Source organism: Otolemur garnettii, unplaced genomic scaffold, assembly GCF_000181295.1.
Source record: "Otolemur garnettii isolate 467f Iridium unplaced genomic scaffold, OtoGar3 scaffold00016, whole genome shotgun sequence".
NCBI lineage: Eukaryota > Metazoa > Chordata > Mammalia > Primates > Galagidae > Otolemur > Otolemur garnettii.
In genome coordinates, this window is record NW_003852411.1 from 9269032 (window position 1) to 9294150 (window position 25119).

General features: G+C 43.3%; 1 pseudogene; it reads left to right on the top strand.

The window, feature by feature from the left end:
* Nucleotides 1-22762: 22762 nt before the first annotated feature.
* LOC100948388 lies at nt 22763-24089 on the top strand (annotated as a pseudogene).
* Nucleotides 24090-25119: the final 1030 nt, after the last annotated feature.

Genomic DNA, 25119 nt, shown 5'->3' on the forward strand with positions numbered 1-25119 from the left:
ACCAAAAAATAAGTCATTCACTAATGCTACTGTAGTATAAACAGGTCCATGTGACTTCGGGAATTTTAGAAAAATTAATAAAGTTCCTGGAACAACATAAAGAACCCAGAAATAGATCTTAGTACATACAACAATGCAACGTGCTATATGAAAAAGGGCAGATTTTACTCTAGTAAGGAAAAAACAGTATACTATAATAAGTGGTACTCGGACCAGCACCATGTACTATCCATAAGGAAGAGAGTAAAGTGGGATCCCTGTCTCACACCATATTCAAAGGTAAAGTTCTGATTGACTAAGGCACTAAAATAATGAAAACAGATTTGTTTATTTATTTATTTATTTTGAGACAGAGTCTCACTATGTTGCTCTTGGTAGAATGTCCTGGCGTGACAGCTCACAGCAACCTCAAATTCTTGGGCTCAAGCAATTCTTTTGCCTCAGTCTCTCAAGTAGCAGGGACTACAGGTGCTTGCCACAATGCCCCACTATTTTTTGGTTGTAGATGTCATTGTTGTTTGGCAGGCCTGGGCTGAGTTCGAACCTGCCAGCTCCAGTGTATGTGGTTGGTGCCCTAGCTGCTGAGCTACAGGTGCCAAGCCAATAATGAAAACAAGTTTTAAAAGAAATTAAGGAGATATATATATATATATATATATACAAGCTCTCTCTCTCTCATAGATAGATAGATAAACTTCCACATGTTAAAAATAGCACCGTAAACAAAATCAAGAGGCAAATAATAAATTAGGAAAGAACATTTGCAACAGTGATTATAGGCATAGACTTTACAGTTATTATCTATATATCAAAGAGCTCTTTAAGTTGAGAATCAAAAGACAATCCAGTAGAAAAGTGAGTAAAATATACAAAGAGCAGTTACTAGAAAGCCTTCCAAAGTATCCACACACACAAAAACACTGTGTACCCGGGAGCCTTGTGTAGTGCTTGGGGCAGGCTCTACCTGGTGGTAGTTATCCAGGCCTTGGTTTTGTCAGAGGATCCTTTCAAGGATTAAGGGTTAATATATGCAAAGTGCTCCCTATACAGCCTGGGTACAAAATAAGCTCCACGCAGAACAAGTCATTATGTAAGTGCTTGCTAATGTTAAGAATCAGGGAAATGCAAATTAGAATGACAGGGCAATGGCCCGCCCCACCCATCAGGTTGGCAAATAATAGGAGAGCGATTATACTGCTGGTGGGGATTCAGGGAAAACAGCTCATTGCTAGTGGAAACAGGCTTTGTCACATCATTTTTGGAGCACAGTCTGGCAATATTTCTTAGCATTTTAAATCTAAGAATGCTTTGACTCATCATTTCAACTTCTGGAAGTCTACCCTGCAGAAATGAAGCCCTCAGTACAGGGATATTCACTGCATGTTCCTGTTGAGATGGAAAGTAACAGGAAACAGAGAACTCACTGTCAAAAGGCGAATGCGTAAAATTACGGCGTGTTCTAACCTTGCAATATTGGGCAATCTTTAGAGTTTTACCAGCTGACTTGAGGAGATTTTCACAATATGTGTTTATGTATTTGTTCTGAGACAAGGTCTCACTCTTTTGCCTGGGCCAGTGTGCGGTCTCATCGTAATAACTCACTGCAATCTCGAACTCCTGGGCTCAAATGACCCCATCTGCTTGCCTCAGCCTCCTCAGTAGCTGGGACAATAGGCATGGGCTATCATACCTGGCTAATTTTTCTCACTTTTATAGAGACTGGGCCTTGCTCTTGACCAAGTTGGTATTGAACTCTCGGCCTCAAGTGATCCTCCCCACTTGGCCTCCCACAGTGCTAAGGTTGCATGCAGGTTTGAACCACTGTGCCCAGCCTGATTTTCACAGTATGTGTTTAAGTGATAAGCAAACTTCAGAGCATGTATGGGGGAAAATATCTTTCTAAAGCAAATAGTGACAACACTTAAATACATGTATATGCATTTGTATACTGTTATATGAACATAAGAATGTAAGACAATCTACACATGGGGGGTGTTGATTATCTACCTTTATTGTATGTTCTGAATTATGTATATTTTTGTAAGAAATTCAAACACAAAAAAATATATAGAAATGAGGACTGAAATGATCCGAAATCCCACTACCTGGAGATAATCACCATTATATTTTAGAATTGCTCATTTATACATCTCTTTACACATACTCACAATTTTAGGTAGATGAGTTGAATGCTGCTTTTTATCCTTGTTCCTTTATATATAAAGAAAACACAATAAAGCTAGTCTCACTTGGGTGAGCCCTCGCTTTGAGTGTTTACTATGTGATTAGAGGTCTGGATTAAAAGTCAGGGGATGCTGAGAAGTGACGGCTCTTGTCAGTTAATTAACTACCATCAATTTGAGCAAGTCATTTTAATTCTCTGGGCTCCAATTTCTCTCATAAAATGGAGGTTAGGTAGGTGAAATCTGAGGCTCCTTTCTGTTCCATCAAATACAGGACTATTCAAAGGACCTATATTGTTAGCTGTGATAAAGTCAGGGTGATGTACGGGTGGAAAGACACAGGCTGCAGAATCAGACAGCATTGAGGTGAAATACCAAGTTGGTTATCATTGTACATCTTTGGGCTAGAAAGTTAAACTCTCCAATAAGGCCCCTTGCTTGAGAAATGAAGAAATAACAATTACTTTATAGAATTGTAGGGATTGACAGAAAAATATATATAAAGCACTAAGCACACGTGTATGCTACATGCTTACTGCTTTATGCATATATGTATGCTTAGTGTTTATGTATATTTCACATGCTTGGTGCTTTATGTATACATGCACATTTATGCGTAAGAGTATATGTAGCAATATGCACAGCATGTAAATATGCCTTTATAGTTATATGCATAGCTATAAATGTTTATATATTATATAAAGTTATAATTATGTATTATCTAATTTATGTAATATATAATAATATTTATGAAGTATGCCTAGCATATGAATTTATAAGTATAACATATAACTATATCGAGACACGTGCATATGTACATATAAATATACATAACAGCACCCTTTCAGATCTAATGTTAATTAAAAGATAAAATATTTTTAAATTTTATTTTTTTTGTTGTTGTTTCAGGTTAATTTGTGGCTACAAAGAATTGGGTTACACTGTTTGCATTTGTTAGGTAGAGTCCCTCTTACAATTATGTCCCAGCCCCAAGAGGTGTGCCATATACCCAAACATTATGCCCATTAAGTGGGATTAAAACCATCCTCCTCCCACCTCCCCTCTCCTCCACCCTCAATCTTGAATTGATTTCAGTTTTTCTCTTATATGGGCATGTATTAGATTGTCTACTGGCTTTGTATTAGTATTGAGTACATTGGATTCTTGCTTCTCCATTCTTGTGATACTTTACTAAGAAGAATGAATGTGTTTTAACTCCATCCAGGTTCATACAAAAGATGTAAAATCTCCATCTTTTTATGGCTGAATAGTATTCCATGGTTTATATATACCACAGCTTGTTAATCCCTTCCTGGGTTGGTGGGCATTTAGGTTGTTTCTACATTTTGATGATTGTAAATTGAGCTGCAATAAACAATCTAGTGCAAATGTCCTTATGATAAAATTATTTTTTTCTTCTGGGTAGATGCCTCATTATGGGATTGTAGGATCAAATGGGAGGTCTAATTTGAGTTCTTTGAGGATTCTCCATACTTCCTTCCAAAAAGGCTGTATTAGTCTGCAGACCCACCAGCAGTATAAAGGGTTCCCTTCTATCCATATCCGTGCCAGCATCTGCAGCTTTGAGACTTTGTGATGTGGGCTCTTTACATCACCACCTGGGGTTAGGTGATATCTCAGGGTGGTTTTGATTTGCATTTCTTTGATGACCAGGGATGATGAGCATTTTTTTGAATGTTTGTTAGACAATTGTCTGTCTTCCTCAAAGAAGGTTCTGCTTATATGTCTTGCCTAGTAGTAGATGAGATTGCTCTTTTTTTGTTGACTAATTTGAGTTCTCTATAGATTCTAGTTATCAACCCTTTGTCAGATTCATACTATGCAAATACTTTTTCCCATCTGAACGTTGTCTTTTTGCTTTGCTTGTTGTGTTCTTAGCTGTGCAGAAGCTTTTCAGTTTAATTAAATCCCATTTGTTTATTTTTATTGTTGCAATTACCACTGAAGTCTTTGTCATAAAATCTTTCCCCAGTATGACATTATCAAGAGTTTTTGCCCACACTTTCTTCTAAGATTTTTATCATTTCATGTCTTATATTTAAATCAATTATCCATCTTGAGTCAATTTTTATAAGTGGTGAAAAGTGTGGGTCCAGTATCAGTCTTTTACATGTGGTTATCCAGTTCTCCCAACACCAGTTGTTGAATAGGGATTCTTTTCCCCACTATATGCATTTGTTTGGTTTATCAAAGATCAAGTAGCACCTGGAGATTCGTCTCATCTCTTGGTTTTCTATTCTGTTCCATACATCTATGGCTCTATTTTCGTGATTATGCTGCTTTGATTACCATGGAGTTGTAATATAGCCTGAAGTCTGGTAGAGTGATGCTTTGTCTTTGTTTTTATTACTAAGAATAGCCTTGGCTATGTGGTTTTTTTTTCTGGTTCCATACAAAACAAAGGACTATTTTTTACAGTTCTTCAAAGTATGATGTTGTTCTTTTAATGGGGATTTGATTGAATCTGTAGATTAGTTTGGGTAGAATAGACATTTTAACAATGTTGATTCTTCCCAGCCAAGAGCATGGCATGTTCTTCCTTTTGTTAAAGTCTTCTGCGATTTCTCTTCCTAGGGTTTCATAATTCTCTTTGTTAAGATCCTTTACCTCTTTTGTTAGGTATATTCCTAAGTATTTCATTTGCTTTGAAGCTACTGTGAAGGAATTGTGTCCTTGATTTGCTTCTCAACTTGGCTGTTATTGGCATATACAAAGGCTACTGATTTGTGGACATTCATTTTATACCCTGAGATGTTACTGTATTTCTTGATCACTTCCAGAATTTTGCAATTGAATCTCTGGAGTTTTCTAAGTATAAGATCATGTCATCAGCAAAGAATAAGAGTTTGACCTCCTTTGCCCCCATTTGGATGTCCTTCATTTCCTTCTCTCGTCTGATTGCACTGACTAGAACTTCCAAGCACTATGTTGAATAGTAGTGGAGATAGAGGAGAACTTTGTCTAATTCCAATTCTAAGTGGAAAAGCTTTCAGATTTGCTCCTTTACAGTATGATGTTAGCTGAGGGTTTGTCATAAATGGCTTCAATAAGCTTAAGAAATGAGCCACCTTTGCCTATTTTCTTAAGTGTTCTTGTTAGAAAAGAATGCTGAATTTTATCAAATGCTTTTTCCACATCTATTGAGAGGATCATATATGGTCTTTGTTTTTGCTTCTATTGATATGGTGAGTTACATTTATGGATTTGTGTGTATTAAACCAGCCTTGTATTTTTGGGATGAAGCCTACTTGAAGATAAAATATATTTTTTTTACTAAATCATAACAGTGTATATTAATACTATCATGGGGTACAGTGTACTGTTTCTGTATACAATTTGAAGTACTTTCATCCAACTGGTTAACATAGCCTTCATATCTTTTTCTTAGTTATTGTGTTAAGACATTTATATTCTACATTTAGAGAGATTCACATGTACCTGATAAAATATTTTTTAATAAACATTTGTGGATGTTAAACCAGCCTTGTATCCTTGGGATGAAGCCTACTTGAAGATAAAATATTTTTTTTTATTAAATGATAGCTGTGTACATTAATGCAATCATGGGGTACAGTGTGGTGTTTTCACATACAATTTGAAATATTTTTATCCAACTGGTTAACATAGCCTTTATGTCATTTTCTTAGTTATTGTGTTAAGATGTTTACATTCTACTTTTAGAAAGATTCACTTGTACCCTTGTAAGATGGAGATAAAATGTCTTTTAATAAACAAAGTAAAATAATGGACTTCATATAATTTTCAATGGGTTCTTTGTCATCTTAAAGGTAAATATAGTTTAAAAATGGGACATGAAATTTCATGAGGGGCCAAATAAGCAAATGATGAAACAGCAGAATAACAGTGCAGCTCTTTCAGGGCTCAACTTTGAGCACGGTCTATTTCCCGAACAGTCTACAAATGGAACTTTTCTGTTTTGGAAATGCTTATTAAAGTCACCCAAACAGGTGCTACTGAATAAATCCTTTCAGGGTTTAAGCAAAATGAAGAGAGGCTATATTTTCTCCCATGTGCTAATGCCTCACATTTTGTATAAAATTGAAGGAAAAAAACTATGAATGAAATTTCATTAACCAGGACATTTTAGAAATAAAATGCCTGGAATTTTTATTATTGCATTGTACATCTGATAAAGTGCAGGAAACCATTGTTTCGGACTCATGCTACCATCGTTTTGTTCCTTTGGGGGTCACATCTTGTCCTGGGAAGAGCGACTTCAGTTGTAACACTTCTGAGGAATCTTAGTCACTGCTGAGAAGGAGTCTCAGAACTTCCTTTAAGGGTGGTCAGTGACTAAGTCAGAATCAGAAATATTTTACAGAGGAAAACAATCCTTGGAAAGTTTCATCAGGCAGACTCCACACTAGACCTTCCGTTTCATCAATTGTATTATTAAAGATACATTTCTTTAAAAATTGAGAATACAGGTCGGCACCTGTGGTTCAAAGGAGTAGGGCGCTGGCCCCATATATCAGAGGTGGCGGGTTCAAACTCAACCCCAGCCAAAAACTGCAAAAAAAAAAAAAAGAAGAAGAAGAAGAAGAAGAAAGAAAAGGAAAGAAATTATGATTTGAAATTCTTTTGGTTGCCTTTTAAAGGAAGACCTAAAACTGTAATAGCTCCATAAGCAAGAAAAACTTTATTTTTATAATTTTTTTTTGTTTCAAGTCCCCAGGCTGGTAAGATTCGCTGACCAGAACTTTATAACTTTGGGTGGTGTTGGCTCGGCGCCTGTGGCTCAAGTGACTAAGGCCCCAGCCACATACACCTAAGGTGGTGGGTTCGAATCCCCAGCCCGGGCCTGCCAAACAACAATGATGGCTGCAACCAAAAAATGGCCAGGCGTTGTGGCGGGCGCCTGTAGTCCCAGCTACTTGGGAGGCTGAGTCAGGAGACTCGCTTGAGCCCAGGAGTTGGAGGTTGCTATGAGCTGTGATGCCATGGCACTCTACCCAGGGGGATAGCTTGAGGCTCCGTCTCAAAAAAAAAAAAAAACTTTGGGTGGTGTTCCTGCAGTTCCTTTTACCAGGAATGGCAGGACCTCCTGGCAGCCATGAGATAATGACAGAGCCGCACACCACCTGTTTGTCCAGAAAAGACAAGATAAGAGATACGCCATGGCAGATGGTGGCCAAGGACCCACTGAGCCTGCTCACAAGGCTGAATGAATGATCAATATTAGCCCCCAGCTCCTTATGATAGTAAAATCTCTGCCCTGGGAGGGACTTCACCATGTTTTGTTCATGAGATGTATGTACCAGCGTGATTTCTCACTGTGCTTGCACACCCTGCACTCTACCCCAAACACATGCTGATGTTCACTCCCCTCATACATTATTCATTTCCACCTCCTAAGAACCTCTTGACTCTGTGGGTTGGGGAGGTGGATTTGAGCAGTCAGTAGATGCATATCCTGCAGTAAATCCTTTCCTCCCTGACAATCCTCTTTGTCTCAATCGTTAGGTTAGCTGTATGTGCGGCGAACAACATGACCCCCTCTTGTGGTTTCATTAACAGAACCATGTCATCCTGACCTGAAAAGGACCTTAGAGATCTTTTGGGCCGGAATTTGCCTCATTCTGTAACACATGTTTCAACATTGCAAAGTTTGGGCAATGCCAAATCAAAGGCTATTAACTGGATTTCTTGACCACAGAATTTCCCAGAGCCTTTATTATGCTAATGGACTTTGGTGCCTTTTCTGGTCATATTTGGCCATGGGTTTTTTTGAGGAGAGCGTCCATCTAGGAACCGCATCCTGGCTCCCAGATCATAGAGATGCCGTTGTAGTTTTTTGTGAGAGTCCTACAGCCAGAAGAACTAAAGCTACATGATGGTTTTGGACAGAACTATGAGAAGTAGTGGGACTTTGCCCTGGTTCTTGTGCCCCTCAGGGTTACTAGGGCTTGTCCCCCCAGGGCACCTCAGTCAATACAGGCCAACACACAGCAGCCCCTGCTGGAGGGCCGGGCCCAGGCCTTCCAGGCTTCCCCACTCACATCTACTTTTATCTCAGGTTCCCGGCTGAGGGGTTTTAGAGGGCAGGCTCTGGACTGCCCAGATTTAGATCCTGATTCTCCCACTCACTCTCTGTATGATTTAGAGCCTCTGTGTGTCTGTCTCCCCATCTGCAAAATGGGGCTAATCATAGTAACGATCTCACAGAGTATTGTAAGGATTAAGTTAGAGCATGCATATAAAGCACACAATTTATTGCCTGATCCCTGGGAATTGTTCAAAAAGCTCATATTATTGTTCTTATCTTAATTTGGACACTGGGTAAAGATTGCCAAAAGATATGTAGGCCATCTTCCATTTGTTCCTCCAGATATGCCCAACAGACTCAACCCCTGCAGACCTGCCATTATGGAGGGGTGCTTTGAGCTCCTGCCCTTTAGGTGTTCGCGGGATGCTGTAGGCTTTATAAAAATGTGATTGTACCTCCCATAGGGACGGGCAGACCCAGGAACTTGTTAAAGCAAATCATTTCTAGATCCTTCACATTCTATGTCTGTCTGAAATTGTATTATAAGAAATCAAAGTGCCTGAACATGTTATCTCATATACAACAGAGAGTCTTCCTAAGTACAAGAGTCTCCTTCTAAAATAGTACTTCTATGACTTCCAAAAATCCAGTTTGAAAGTATGTCCTTGATTCACAATGCAGCTAACATATATCGAATGCCTACTAGATACTAAGTGCCAATCTAGGGTTGAAAGTACAAGGAACAAACTAGACAAAATCCCTGCCCTCGTGAAGTTTATAGTCTAGTAGGGGGAGACAGGTAACTGGCAAGCAAACAAGTTTGTGATATGCTCAGGGTGGAGGGGGTAAGTGCAGTGGGGAAAACAAAGGAAGGTGGTGAGAGGAGGGAGTCCTAGGGAACAGATGGTAGGATGACTGCCCTGAGGGGAAGCTTGAGCAGAGAGGTGAATGTTGAGAAAGAAGCTCTAGAACATTCTAGAACATGGACAAGGCCCATGGCAGGAGTGAATATTGCTTATTTGGAGAATAGCAAAATAACGCTTTAGGATTTCAATGTAAGGATTGCCATAACAAATCACCTTTCCATGACAGAGTTTTGGGAAAACTTTGTCACCAATTTATGTTCTTTTTGGTGATAAAATAAGAACCATGTAGCCTACAATGTCTCTGTTTTGGCCTGAGCACCCAGAAAACTTACAGCCAAATTCTGTACCCACTGGTGATGGGTAATCAGATTATCTCAGAAGTCGGGGAACAGCCGCTCACTCCTTTAAAGAAATAAATTGTTAAACACGTTCTCATTTGCCCAAGGCTTTCTCCATGCTACGTTTTCACCTCGCTGCCCCTTCAAGTTGACTTGGAAGGAGTAGAAAGTTTAAGTTTTAATTGTTATTCAATTGATTTACTATTAGAAACGAGGAAGTTGTGACAACAAGTGGCAAATCCCATTGCCTTGCTGTACATTCACTGCACAAACATTTCTTAAGTGCCCCCAATTCCAGGGGACTATGAGGCAAGATGAAGAGGACAGTTTCTGCCTGGGTGTGTCTCCTTGTATACAGGGTGCAGGGCAATAAGAAAGTCAACTGGTTACAAACATCAGCTGTAAGCTGGCACAGGACAGGAGCCCAAAGAGAGAGGCAGGTGGTCCTGAGATTCTGCTTAAGGAAGGGGACTGGTACATTGAGTCCCCCGCTGTCCTCAAGGTAGGAGAAAGGCCACATCAGCCCTATGCATGGCCTCCATCCGAGGAGGGAGGTGACATGCAACCCAGACAGCCAGCCTCACCTCCTAGAATCAATCCCAACCCCAGGGCACTGAGGTCTGAGCTGGGAGGCAAGAGCTTTTGTGACAGCAAGGAAAAATAGATTGAAAATGTCTGAGCCCCACACGGCCTATTTTTAATTGATTTGCACACAGACTCTTCAATCATGGCATTAATATTTAATTGTCCTGTCAGGTCAGATCCTTCCCAGTCAGAGAGTTAAAAATGGCTTGGGAAGGAGGAGGAAATGAGGTGGTGGGTCGGCAGGGGATGAGGAAGTGAGGGCTTGAGGGAAGGGATTAGGATCGGAAGGACAAGATGGAACAAGCAGGCCCTGGCTCGAGGGTCCTGGAGGAAGACTGTTTCTTCCACTTTCTCTCTGTCCCTTCATTGCACACATGTGGAAGCACACAGCAGTCTTCCAAAAAGCTGTTATAGGAGCCAGGTAAACATTTGGACAACACCAAGGCCTGTAGTGAAAATAACATGTTTTTTCAATGAGCAGCGAGGAGGCTGGTCTCTGGGGAAGGGTCCAAAAGATGAGATGGTCACACCTCTTGGTTTTCTAAGCTTGTGAGGGGCCGATTGGTGTTTGATCCAGGCCCCCACCCTGCCTGCCCGGGTGAAGCCTGATTTCCATGCATATTTCTTCCAGAAGCCCCGCTTGCCTGGGCTGTCCCAGTGTCATGGCAGCACAGAAAAATGGCTCGGGAACTATTTTAGTAAAAGCACTCTCAGAGACTATGCATAAATGTCTCAATGTGACTCATTCAGGGAGGCTATTAATAGGCAGGAGATGAAAGGGATGGGAGAATTGAATTGCATTCAGTTTCAGCCTCTTGCTTTATTTATTCCTCCTTTTTAAAAACAGACATCAAAAAGTAACGTCTGCCTTGTCAGGTGTGAGTGGCGTGGGAGGAAGGGCTTGTCTGCTGAGCAGCCACCTCCTCCTCTTCTCCCAGGCCCAGAGGGATTGATTAGAGCCGCCAGGGCACTGCCCCAGATGCCCACTGCATATTCTTCTCTGCTCACTGCTGGTACTGAACAAAAAGCCTAATGTGTCCAGGTAGTCACAGGAAGTCACGTTGAGATGATGTCTCATTTTCACTGAGCTCTGAAGCAAAACTCCAGAGTCCTATTCAATGCCCTGTCTTCTCTGTGTGTCTTCTTGGTTTGGGACAGTGGTTCTCTGTGGGGACACATGTGCCCAAAGAGGGACTTGTAAGACAGGTGGCTGTATTTGGTAGTCTTGAGGGTTGGGTTGCGATGGTCTTGGCATTTAATAAGAAAAGGCAGAAATCCTTGACAGCCTGCCGTGTCCTGGATGGTGTCTTCCAAGGAAGAACTGCCCCTGACCCTCGTGACTGCTGGGTGCCCCCTGTGCACTTTTGAATGGCGAACGTGTTTGGGATGATCTCAGCCTAAAATTGAACTCGATATTATTCATGACCATGGCAAATTTGTATGACATTCTCCTGGAATGCCACCATTGTGATCATCAAAGAAATGATGGATTTTGTGTTGTTCACCTTTGGGAAAAATCTCATCTCTAATGGCAATGCCCCTTGTGGTATTTGAGTTACGCAAGTCACACATGGCTGTGCCAACTTGCATTCGCAGCTGTCAGATTTGTGGTGCTTCTATTTCTGCACACAAGCATCTGACTGCTTCACACTGGCCTCTAATTTATTTGCCTCAAATCTTTACATATTGCAATGCATGTACGAAGTCATTGTGACTCTTATTTCCCTTTTGTATTTCAATTAGGTCACAGTACTGATTTTTAAAATTGTGTGTGTAGGTGGGCAACATTAATTCAATTTTGGGAATGAAAAGGGGACATGCAGAATATTTGTTAGGGAGCGAGGCATTGGGTCCCCTCCAGGTCCTAAAACAGAGAATGAGATAACTGGTGTGGGTTTTAAAATGGCACAAACTCCTGAGAGAAGAGCCAGACAGGAGGTCCACCAGCTGCTGGACTCACTGAGCCATGTTCTACTCAGAGGCTCCAACACCTTGAATAAGCTTCAGGGCAGTTTTGAAAATGCAATTGTTGGCAAGAATCAGGTGGGCTATGGAAGAGTGAGGGGTCAGAAAAGCAACAGTGCAAGGGACACCAGCTCTCAGACTCATGGGACATGGAGGGGTCTGTGACAAACTGGGACTAAGCACCCTCTGTCATCTTGCATCTCTGTAGGCTCAGTGGTGCTAGAGCTCTGTTTTTTCAGTGGGAGCTGGAACCCTGACTTGTTGAAACTGTATTAGCCAGGACAAGGCTAGGCTGCTCTGCCAATAATATATTGGCTCAAAGCTTTGGACTGGTACCTGGTTTCATTGACCTGCTAGGAGCCAGGCAGCAGAGCATCACTGCCTGAGCACGATTCCTGCCTCACTCCCCGCCCTCATCACTGCTCACTCTCATCCCCGCCCCTGTGAGTGGAAAAATTGTCTTCCATGAAACTGATCTCTGATGCCAAAAAGGTAAAAAGTTTGGAAACTGCAAGATGTTGATTTCTTTTGCAGGTCATGCTCATAATATGAAAGGTTGTGGTCAAGGCTGGGCTGCCACCCATCTGGATGTCAGCAGGCAGAGGAGGGGGGAGGGCATGGGGGGGGCACGTGCAGCATTATTAAGGCCCAGGCTTGGAATTGGCCTGCCTCAGCTTCACGTGTGTCCTATGACAGGCAAGTGAATGTCATCCTTAGCTGGGCAGCCATCGCCTGGCTGTGGCTCTGACGGTCTCTGCCAGAGCACATGCCTCAAACCTTCCAAGTACATCACACCGACCAATCCTTTGTCAACCACAGGGCTGGACTTGGTTCGAGGGCTTTTGGTCCTCTGCCCTGCTGGAATTTATGATTTAGTTGGAGATTTATGTTCTGCACATGGAAATGATTCAGAACAGAGCGGTGAGGAGGAAGGGACTTGGGCAGGGTGTCTACATTGGCGGAAGAGTGGCTTGCTCAGAGAAATGCTTGGAGGGGCACAGCTTTGAGGGTAAAACGTAGACCTTAAATGTAGACAGAGGAGTCTTCCTTCGGGTCAGCTGTCCTTTCCTGACCAGACCCTTCCAGGCCGGTTTTGGTGCTTCTGTGACCTGCTCCTGTCACACGCCCAGCACAGCACTCATCCCATTCACTGTCTGGCTGGCCATGTCGTCTTCCCATCTATGCCGCAATTATAATTTGTGCATTATTGTAATCCCCAGGTCTGCCAGAGTAACTGGGATAAGGTAGGTGCTCAAAAAATACCTGAGGATGGAAAGAATCCCACGGACAGTAGAAAATGAATGGGTGTTTTTTAACTCAGTGCCAGGCATGACGACAGTCCTTGGCTAGGAAGATTAATCTGGTTTTCATGTTCAGAAGGCTGGGGAAGACCCAGAAAACAGATGGGTTTGCTGGTGAAGTCCCCTGTGAGTGAGAGAGGAGAGATCTCCTGGGAAGGGTGGACTCAGAAAGGCCGATGGATGGTGAGATGGTTCGAGGTGGGTAGAGAATTAGAGATTCAGACTCTGGCTGTTTCAGACCACGTCTAGTTGATACTAGCAGAGGTAGCTGGTGCCCCAGTCCCTGAGAGAAGCCTTGCATGGAGGAGATAGCTGCGAGCAGCAAACCCTGGAGGGTTCTATATGACATTAATTGAATTAAAATAGAAATTCCAGGAGGGGATTCCTGGATGACGGAGCATTTATCACGGACCTGAAGGCATGAAGAGAATGAGTGTTCTAGAAATGCACATCAGCTTCGTTAATCTGCCAAAAGCGTAGTGAAAGTACAATAAATATTTTTATGAGCAAAAGGATACACAAAGAAATGACTGGCTGGCTACTGTTTGTACTTGACTTCCCAGGAAAAGGATCAGAGGGACGATCAAGGTTCTCAAGCTAGAAATGTTTTCATTGCTGTGACAAGCCTGGGCTTCTCGAGCCCATCAGAGAAAGCTGTGATCTCCAAGGGAAGGGGGACCTCAGGGAGAAGTGGGGTCACTCCTACCCTAGCAAGTGGTCTAAGGAACACCGAGCAGATGGAGCCCCTGGGGCCCAGGATCCCACCCAGAGGTAGACCTTGTCAGTCACATCAGCTAGACTGTGAGGACTTCCTCAGCACCCCCCAGGGGCCGGCAGGCAGCACCAGCACCTGCTGTACCAGCCTCCCAGCTGTTAGCTGTGAGCAGGTGGGAGGGGCTGTGGCAGTGGGACTCAGATAAAACCCAAGTGTGCAAGGGGAGGCGGGCTCTGGGAGCTGGGCTGTGTCAGAGGATCCCCGAGGGAGTCAAACATTTAGATTACTGGTCCTGACTTAAGGTGAGGGCTTTCTGTGCCGACAGCATAGGTGCCTGGAAGTCACAGCGCCGACTCAAGGTGCTTGGGAGAGGCAAGATTGGAAAGCCCAGGTGACCAGGGTCACAATGTTACAAATAGACCTTGGGAGCTGGGGTGAGGGAGGGTTGGGGCTTGGCTTGGGGTCTGAGAGGACGAGGCTTTGAATGTAGTCAGAGGTGAGGGATGATGATGGTATTGAAGAGGAGTTAGACTGGAAATCAGAAGGCTTGGGTTTTAAATATGAGTTTTATCAACTAGCTATTGACCAAGGGTAAGTTATTTTCTGCAGAGGATGCGGAGAGCCGGACGGCCTCTGAGCGAGATGATTTGCAGCTTGGGGTGCACCTGAGGGCAACTCATCCACAGGTGTCAGTCGGGAGAGTAAACCCGAGCCAGTGGCAATCTCTAAACACGTGAGCATGTGCTCATTAGCCAAATCTCCCCCCTGGTCTGTTACGGTCTCAATAAAAGGCTACTGCAGAGGCTGCTCAGGGTTACCCTGCACTTAAGGTTAGCCCACCTCCTGCAAGCTTGTACTTCAATGCCTGTCACACCTGGTTCCTTTGTGCGGCTGCTGTGACCAGGGCCATAGGGGTCGTGACAGCTTTCCTTCTTTGTGCCCTCTTTTCTCACGTGTCTTGCTTCTGACCAGGATTGTAGGGGGTGCTTGGGCAGACAGACTTGCTTGGAGAAGGTGCAGAACCCAGTGCACCATGAAGGGCTGATGCAGCCGCAATTTTGGTGCTTAGTAAATATAAAACGACGATAGTCTCAGGCTTGGACACCTCAGCCTAGAATAATCTTTATTCAAGTCAAGGGGGGTCCCAAATAACCTCAGGGAGCAATGATTTCCTTTCCTGCAGCTCCCAGAAGCAATTAGAAATAATAAATTTTGAGGGCTGAAGAATAAAAAATTGGGATAGATCTAAAGGACCCACCCCCAAATATTTCATTCTTCCAAAGAGAATGATTCAAGTAATTCCAGTCCTGAATAAGATGGAAAATTGCACTTTGAGAAAGAGATTCCTTTGCTGAACTTAAATCTGGTATTTTTGAAATGACTAAGAACAAGAAAGATGAAAGATGAAAACTTACCTCACAAATTAATAAAAGATAGACATTTCCATTATCCCAGATGAGTTAGCAAGATTTGAATGTACATAAACATCCTAGACACACCAGGATGTCAGATCGGAAGGGATTTTTAAAGATGAATGGAGCCCCACATACTCATCCTAAAGATAAAGACACCGAGAAGCAGAGAAGAGGCTACAGAAACATGAAAAATGCACATTCAGAGTTTCCCTCCTCTGCAGAATGAGGACGGCCGTAGACGACTTCAGTGTGTCCTGACGTGCACCTGGCTGCCTGGGACGTGTATGCACGACTGATGCTGTGGGTTTGTGGGGTTTTATTTTGTCCAGCAACTCTTCCTTTGGGGAACACTTCGCTCTTTCTCCTGGGCCTGCTCTCTGTACTGGGAGGGCATGTGGCCCAGACTGGCCAATAGTTGGAGTTTAAATTTGTGTTTTACCAACTAGCTGTTGATCGTGAGCACATCATGTTTCCTCTTTGTGCCCCCGTTTCTGCACCTGTCCTGCTCCTGGCCAGGATTGTAGGGGCTGCAGGGCCAGATGGACATGCTTGGGCAGATGGCCTTTGATTGGTGCGGGATGCCCATCGAGTCTGGGATGGGTGTGAGATCCAAGCAGAACTGATCAAAGTCCTTTCTTGGGATTTTTATATGGATGTTTCTAGAAAAGTTGCTTGGGGCCATGGAAGCCCGTTCCTGCTGCACAGAGGGAGGTGTTTGAAGTAGGAAAGAATAATGAGTATACTCTAGAAGACAGAAAATCCAAGATTGGAGAGAAATAGACAATACATAGATTTAAATAGATGCACGCACACAGATTTACATACGTTAAAAGGGAAATAAATAGAAAGAAACAGCTCCTACAGCTGGCTCTTTTGCTTGAACTAGTTTGAAGGTTTTGTCACTTGTAAACCAAAAAGATGCAATTAATGTAGTGGAAATATGAGGGCCCTGTAACTTTATTAATGACCTTAAGCAGATAGTTCATAATAGAAGAGAAAGAAGTAAGACAGAGTAGGCTGTCTTTTGTTGCTTTCCTGTAAAATTTTATTTAAAAATTTTTTTAAATTGTCTAATTATTATAGCTACATAATACTTGTATATCTTTATAATTCAGTAAAATGTTAGTTAAATTCATTTTCAAATGAAAGGTCAGGCCACCTTCAGCAAATCATAGTTCTCTGAAAGCTCCCCACTCTTACCTGCCTTTGCAAATGTCATCCTCTCTGCTTTCTTTTTTTTTTTTTTTGAGTCAGAGTCTCAGTATGTCGCCCTCAGTCAAGTGCCTTGGCATCACAGCTCACCGCCACCTCCAACTCTTGGGCTTAGATGATTCTCTTGCCTCAGCCTCCCAAGTAGCTGGACTACACCCAGCTAATTTTTGTTGAGGTTGTCATCATTGTTGTTTAGCTGGCCTGGGCTGGGTTCAAACCCGCCAGCCTCGGTGTATGTGGCCGGCACCCTAACCACTGTGCTACGGGCACCAAGCCCCCTTCTCTGCTCTTGTGATCACCTTTAGGTCATTGATAAAGTCACAGGGCCCTCTGCTCTTTAATGTCCTTTGCCTGGTTAAGTCCTTTTCATCCTTCAAAGTTTTGCCCTGTCCCTCCCTCATTCATTGATTCTGCTTTTTAGCAAGAACGTAACAAGCCAAGTGCTGTGCTAGGAGCTGGGACGTGGCAAAAAAGATGGCATTCATTTATTCATTCAAGATACACTCCATAAATGCCTGCTATGTGCCAGTCACGGCATTATGTGGACAGAATCCAGTGGAAAATGAGCAGGACAAGGTCCCTGCCCTCTTATTCTACTTGGGAGATAAAAGATAGAATTCATTTAGGAGTGCGATGTGTACTCCTGCAGCTATCTTGATCCTCCTCCATAATTAATTCTTACCTGCACTTCCTACTAAACTGTAAGGAACGTGCAGAGAGAGACTGTGTCTTTCTTTCCGCATCTCCACACATGGCGGGAGGAGGGACTGTGCTTCCCCAAAGCCCGCTGGACACCTCTTCAGTAGTGGGTAGAAAGTGGGATTTACTGATATTTTAAAGAAGATACAAAGACATGCCCGTCTGGATGTTAGCTATTTATGAGAGAGTCAGCCCGGCCCTAGAAAACAGCTGGTTAAACTTTGAAGAGGAGCCAAGTTTAATCTCCCCTGAAAGCCGTTTGGTGCCACTTGACTGAGGATACATGGGCTCTTCCAGTTTGGGGTGAGGAAAGCGAGGGGGACGAGGCAGGTGGGCTGAGGACAAAGCAAGTTCTGGGGCCCCAGGCAGGTGAGTCCCGAGGTGTTGAGGTGGGGCTGAGGCTCTTGAGGCTGGAAGACCTATGGTGCCCTTGGAATGAGAGCTGACGGACTGTGGAGTTCCCTGGGCCAGCCCCCTTCTTTAGATGAGAAAACTGAGTCCCAGAGAGGGGAGGCAGCAGGACTAGGTAGTGGTGAAGCCAGGAGTTAACCCCAAGTTCTCCTGACTCAGCAGCAAGTTGGCAGCTGGGAAGGTTGGCTGCCACCTGCTATATGGATATTTCTTAAGATTACTATCTTGCCTTCTTCCCCTTTTCTCTCCCTCCCTCTTTCCCAAGATGAACTGAATGAGGTGTGCTCCAGGGACTGGGAGAGGTGCTGAGGAGGGAGACACCCAGGTATGGCTGCAGCCCCCCCGGAGCTCACCAACTGTGAGTGAGGACACAAGGACCAGCAGGTAACTGCAGTTCGGTGTGTCAGAAGGACACACGATGAGCTCTTGGCGCTCAGGGCCTACCCAGCTGAGCCTGGGGCTTCAGGGACCACGTGGAGGAGGGAAAGAAGGAGAGGGAGTCAGGCGTGCAGTAGGCTTGATGCGGGCAAGAGAGGCCCTAGGAATGTCATTTCAGACAAGTGACTGGTGATAGGAAACAGAGGCTGGCAGGGGAGACCCGTTAAAGGCAGTGAGCTAAGGAAGGGATCAGAGGGTCTAGGGGTGCAAGTGGTAGGCAGGAAGGAAAGGATTTAAGGAATATGTGAAAGGTATTTCGGGGAGGAAGTGGGGCAGAAAGAGGAGCAAGGCGGTTCCCAAGCTAACCTGCACCAGCCGCAGTCTGACCGCCCCTGCCCAGTGCCCCACGCTCCCACTGGGTGTCTCCGGGCGACAACCTTCTGGCCCCTTGGACCCCAAAGCCCTGCTTGACTCTCCACAAAACTGCCTCTACCTTTTCATTTTCTGGTTTTAGGAAGTGGTTCCCCCACTCTCTATCTCTTCCTTCAAGTTCCCTTTCTAGTCTGTTTTTTCTCCCCTCATTTAGGAAGTGGTTCCCCCACTCTCTATCTCTTCCTTCAAGTTCCCTTTCTAGTCTGTTTTTTCTCCCCTCATTGCCAGGGCTACCCTGTCCTTAACCTCGGCTGAGCAGATGACCACGTGCTGGGCAGCCCAACTCTCCCGGCTCTTCTGGAGGCTGAATTTAAAAAGTGCATTTAGTCACTATACTGTGAGTGGCTGCTTCCCAGCACGAGTGGTTGAATCATCTAAAATTTAGTTAAGTCTAAAAACTTTTATGAGAGAAATTCACTATGAGATCTGTTTCTGCCCTCTAGGAAATGTCCAGAGTGTAAAGAGATCCTTCTCTGCTTCAGAACCCTCAACTTCACGTTGCTCTCTTTACCTGGCTTTGGTGCATAGAATGAAAAAAGAAATTCAAATCTAACTTAAAAAACGAAATAAACGAGGAACCAAAGCCCCTCCATTATTTGTTCTAATAGGCAAGAGGTCAGTGTGATTGAGGATCTGGTGATAAGTCTGTCTTAGAAAATAAAGTAAAGATTTGACTTGTGGCTGTGTTGTAGGTGTTCAATAAATGTTTGTGGGCAAATAAATAAATAAACATCAGGCTGAAAAAGCATTCACTGCCTACAGGCCCAGGAGCCACTTCTTGGCATGCTTACCGCCTGTTGTTGGGCCCAGTGCTCACAGAACTCAGGGCATGGTGGGTGGATAAGCTGTCAGTTCTAACCATCACTTTGGCTGTTTACAAAAGCCAGCGACATTTCTTTGTTCTGGAAAATAGCTGGATATTTAAAGTAGGTCTGTCATCCATCCTGAAACCTTATTACTGTGATTATTCAAATCAACTCAACATTTACTAACTAAGAGCGGTTCAAGTTGTTGGAGAATGAGAGGAGCCAGTTCTAACCCACTAAGATTACAGTCTAGGTGGTAGGAGACTAGGGGGTGGGGAGCATGGAGGGTGCACTGGTGGGAGCTCTACAGGGGTATCAGATGGGCCTGTGTTTCACCTGTGGCTCTCTCCTGAGCCATCCGAGTTTGGGCAAGCTGCTGATACTCTCAGAGCTTTGACTTTTTTCTCCTGCTCCTACAAGTGTTGGTATCGTTTGGAAGGCCGCCATAACAAAATACTACAGACTGAGCAGTGTAAACAACAAATTCATTCTCTTACACTTTGGGAGGGTAGAAGTCAAGGTCAAGGTTTTGAGAGGATTGACCTCTTCTAAGGCTTCCCTCCCTGGCTTGCAGATTGCTGCCTTCTCACTGAGTCCTCACACAGTCCTTCCCCTGTGCACCCTGGTTCTTCTCCGTGTGCCTAACCTCATCTGTTAAGGATTCCGGTCATACAGCTCAGGTCCACACCTCATCTGTTAAAGATTCCAGTCATACAGCTCAAGTGCACACTAATAACTGCATTATATCCTAATCATCTCTTTAAAGACCCTGATCTCCAAATACACTCACATTTTAAGGTACTAGGGGTTAAGGGCTTGAACACATGAATTTTGGGAGGACAGAATCTGGCCCATAACAAAGACCAAATAAAATCACATGCAAAATGCCTAGTAGGATGCCGACCTGGAAGATAGGAATTTGAATTTGCCTCCTTTCTTCCCCTTAGTGGGGTAACAAAAGTGCCAAATAACTATTTTCAGATAGAGCAAATGTAAAATTTGGCCTTTTTGGGTGTAAAGTGTCACTACATATAAATAATGGGGACCCAAATTAATGAGTTTGTTTTATCCAAGGTTATTTGCAGATTCATTTTTTTAAAATGAATTTATTGAGGTATAATTACATACCATAAAATTCACCCCCTTTAAAGGTGCTCAGTTTTTTCAAGGACTTATAACAGATGTGTATGGTTATGAAACCACCACCAGAATCAAGACAGGGAACATTTCTATCCTTCCAAAAAGTGTCCTCATGTCTGTTTGTAATTTCCTGTCTACCCCAATCCTTTTGCCACTGCTGATATTTTCTGTCCTTACACAGTAGTTTGACTTTTCCCATATGTCAGTCAAACGAGATCCTCTGGTGCATAGTCATTTGTCATTGACTTCTTGCACTTGGCATAATACTTTGACACCCATCCATGCTGCTGCATCAATGAGCAGTTATCCCCCCTCCTTTTTTGTGAGACAGTCTTGCTCTGTCGCCCAGGCTAGAGTGCCACGGCATCATCACAGCTCACTGCAACTTCAAACTCCTGGGCTCAAGGGATCCTCCTGCCCCAGCCACCCAAGTAGCTGGGACTACAGGTGTGTGCCACCATACCTGGCTACTTGTTTCTACCTTCAGTAGTGATGCGGCCTAACTATTGCCAGGCTGGTCTCAAACTCATGACCTCAAGCAGTCTCTTGCCTTGGCCTCCCAGTGTCCTAGAATTACAGGTGTGAGGCACCTCACCTGGCCCAGTTATCCCTTTGCTCACTTTATTATCAAGTAGTATTGTATTCCATTCTAAGGATATACTACAATCTGTTAAACCATCTGCCAATTGACAAACATTTGAGGAGTTTCTACTTTGTGGTGATCATGGATAATGCTCTCGAATGGTTTTTTTTACTCTTACATAAGCGTCTGAGGGACTTGGGAATGCTGCTTGAGATCAGGGGATGCTTAGGTTTTTCACAAACTGCAAATGTGTACCATTTCCCCCCCATTGGCAAAACATGAGAGTTCCCATTGGTCTACTTGGTATTTTTAATCTTTTTAAGTTTTAGCCATACTAGCAAGTGTATAGTGATATTTCACTGTGATATCAGTTTGTATTTCCCTAATGGCTAATAATGGTGAGCATACTTACCAACTACGTAACACCTATCAGCTATGTACTTATGCACATCTATAACAGATACATGCTTTGCATGTGTTTCATTACAGTCTGTGTCTTATATTTTCATTTTTCTTTCTTTTTTTTTTTTTTTGCACTTTTTGGCCAGGGTCGGGTTTGAACCTGCCACCTCTGGTATATGGGGCCGGCTACTCCTTTGAGTCACAGGCACCTCATCCTCCCTTCATCTTGGGCTATAGTTGTGTTACATCTTTCATAAGGAAGTGTGAGTGATTACACATTGGTTTCATAGTAGACTTAAGAACATTGGTTACTTTTTCTTCCATTCTTGAGATACTTTACTAAGAAGAATATCTTATCTTTTCATTTTTCTTAACAGTGCCTTTTGAAGAGCAGACCTTTCACATTTTGATGAAGTCTCATTTGCCAATTTTTAATTTTATGATTCATGGTGTTGGTGTTCTGTCTAAAAACCTTGACTCAATCCAAGGTCCCAAAGGCTTCATCTTCTTCTTTACTTCCAGGAACTTTATATTTTAGTTTCTATATTTAGTACAATGATCCATTTTGAGTCAATTTTTCTGTGCGGTGTGAAGTGTGCATATTTTTTTTAAACTTTATTCAAATTAATATGAGGGTACAATATTTAGGTATATTGTTCTCACTTCCAGGGTAAAGTTCCATTTGTAGAAGAGCCCCTCGCCCAGAGGACGTGTTATACACCCTCACAATGTGCACACTGACTGAGATCCTACCTCATGCTCTCCCCCCACTTCCCTCTACCCCTGAACTAGACTATAATCGTGTTTTGTTGTTCTTAGGAACATGTAATTGTTTGTATATTGATTTCATATTAGTATGGAGTACATTGGATATTCAACTTTCCATTCTTGTGATACTTTACTAAGAATATATTTCAACTCCATTCAGGCAAATGTAAAAGATGTAAAATCCTCATCTTTCTTAATGGCTGTATAATATTCCATGGTATACATATACCACAGTTTGTTGATCCATTCATGGGTTGATGGGCACTTAGGTTGCTTCCACGACAGGACTTGGCAATTAGGAATTGAGGTTTGCATATTAATGTCGAACCCCACCAGCACAATTTGTTAAAAGGGCAATCCCTTCCCCCATCGAATTACCTTGACACTTTTGTTTAAAAATCACTCCACCAGGCTGCCACCATCAGCACAAACGTGCAGGAGCTGCAAGGAGCCCCAGGCTGCCACCCCCTCCCTCCCTTCTTCCACTCCGTAGGCTGTCTGCCTCCTCAGACCTGTTCCAACAATCATTTAAAACATGATGGATTACCATGAAGTTCTAGGTGTGCAGAGACATTCCTTAGTTGAGAATATTAAAAAGGCGCACCGAAAACTGGCACTAAAGTGACACCCAGATAAAATTCCTGAGAACAAAGAAGAAGCAGAGAGAAAATTCAAACAAATAGCTGAGGCTTAAAAGGTGTTGTCAGATCCTCAAAAGTGGGACATCTATGACAAATATGGCAAAGAGGGATTAAATGGTGGAGGAGGTGGAAGTCATTTTGACAATCCATTTCATTTGGCTTCCCAATTTGTAACCCAGAGGATGTCTTCAGGGAAGTTTTTGGTGGAAGGGACCCATTTTCATTCAACTTCTTTGAAGAACCATTTGAGGATTTTGTTAGGAATCAGAGGGTCTCCGAGGAAGCAGAAACTGAGAAACGGCGTCATTTTTCTCTGTCTTCAATGGGTTTTCATGTTTTTTTTTTTAGAGACAGAGTTTCACTTTATTGCCCTCGGTAGAGTGCTATGGCATCACACAGCTCACAGCAACCTCCAACTCCTGGGCTTAGCCGATTCTCTTGCCTCAGCCTCCCAAGCTACTGGGACTACAGGCGTCTGGCACAACGCCTGGCTATTTTTTGTAGCAATTTGGCTGGGCTGGGTTTGAACCTGCCACCCTTGGTATATGGGGCTGGTGCCCTACCCACCAAGCCACAGGCGCCACCCAGATTTCCATCTTTTGGAAATGGTTTTTCTTCTTCTTTTTTTTTTTTTTTTTTGAGACAGAATCTCAAGCTGTCACCCTGGGTAGAATGCCATGGTGTCACAGCTCACAGCAACCTCAAACTTTTGGGCTCAATCAATTCTCTTGCCTCAGCCTCCCATGTAGCTGGGACTACAGGCACCTGCCACAAGGGCCAGCTATTTTTTGGTTGTAGTTGTCATTGTTGTTTGACAGACCCAGGCCGGATTCGAACCTGCCAGCTCTGGTGTATGTGGCTAGTGCCCTAGCCAGTTGAGCTACAGGCGCCAAGCCGGATTTTCTTTTTTGGATACAGGATTTTCTGTGGGATTTCCTGCAGGATTTACTTCATTCAGGTCGATAGATCATGGCGGGTGGGGGATAGTGGGGAGGGTTGGGGGAGGGGAGACTCACTTCATTCTCTTCCACACCATTTGGTGGTAGTGAGAAGGGTAACTTCAAGTCTATATTGACGTCTACAAAAATAGTTAATGGCAGAAAGATCACTACAAAGAGAATCATGTAGAATGGTCAAGAAAGAGTGGAAGTTGAGGAAGATGGCCAACTCAAGTCCCTGACAATAAATGGTAAGGACCAGCTGAGCTTGGATAACGAGTGACTTAACGCCCATGTTCATCAGAAATGTCAATTGTACCAAGCCCCATTTGAGAATTACCAGGAACATCTGTTTGAAGATTTCAAATGAACTCAGCTTTCAGTATCACTGTACCTAATCTGAGTATTTATAAACTGCTCATTGGAGCCATATTCGTCACAGACTTTTGAGTTTATTGTTGGGACCATATGATAGGACCATTTATTTGTCTTTAAAATTGTAAATCTGGGCAGCACCTGTGGCTCAAAGGAGTAGGGCCCTGGCCCCATATGCTGGAGGTGGTGGGTTTAAACCCAGCCCCCGGCCAAAAAAAAAATTATTGTAAATCTCTGTATGCACTTTGCTTTTTCATTAAGCGTGCTCCAGATGAGCCCTGACTCCTCAGTAGTGGTAGAACAGAGTGTGCACTAACACCAGCACAGACCTGCTTTTCCGTTTCCATTTTCCTTTTCAGACAGACCACACTTCTGTGTGAAATGTGAGCCAAGTAGCAGCAGCCTGCTGTGAAGTTAACACGGCAGGATGAACCTTCTACAGAAACAATTTCAGTTTTTTTTCCCAATATTTCCTAGTGAAAGATATTAATGATCACACAGTTCTGGTTTACTATAAATTAAGGATGTTTTCTAGCTGTGCATGAATGCTGGCATCTTAGTAAGTTTTGACAGTTGTTTAAATATGTATTGTTAAGCTTAGGTTTAAAAAGTAAAGCTGGTATACTGGGTCTTCGTCATTTGCTTTACAAAGAACTAATGCAAATGTCTTTGGTGCATTCAAGAAAAAAATCAGGGGCAGCACCTGTGGCTCAAAAGGGTAGGGCACCGGCCCCATATGCCAGAGGTAGCAGGTTCAAACCCAGCTCTGGCCAAAAAAAGAAAAAAGAAAAAAAATCAGTTGACCATACATGTGGAAGTCTGTTCTGGATTCTTTTTATGTTCCATTAATCTGCCTCTGCTTACTCTAATAGCCTGTTATCCTGATTGCTGTAGCTTTGTGGTAAGTCTTCAAATCGTAGCACCAGTCTTCTAGATTG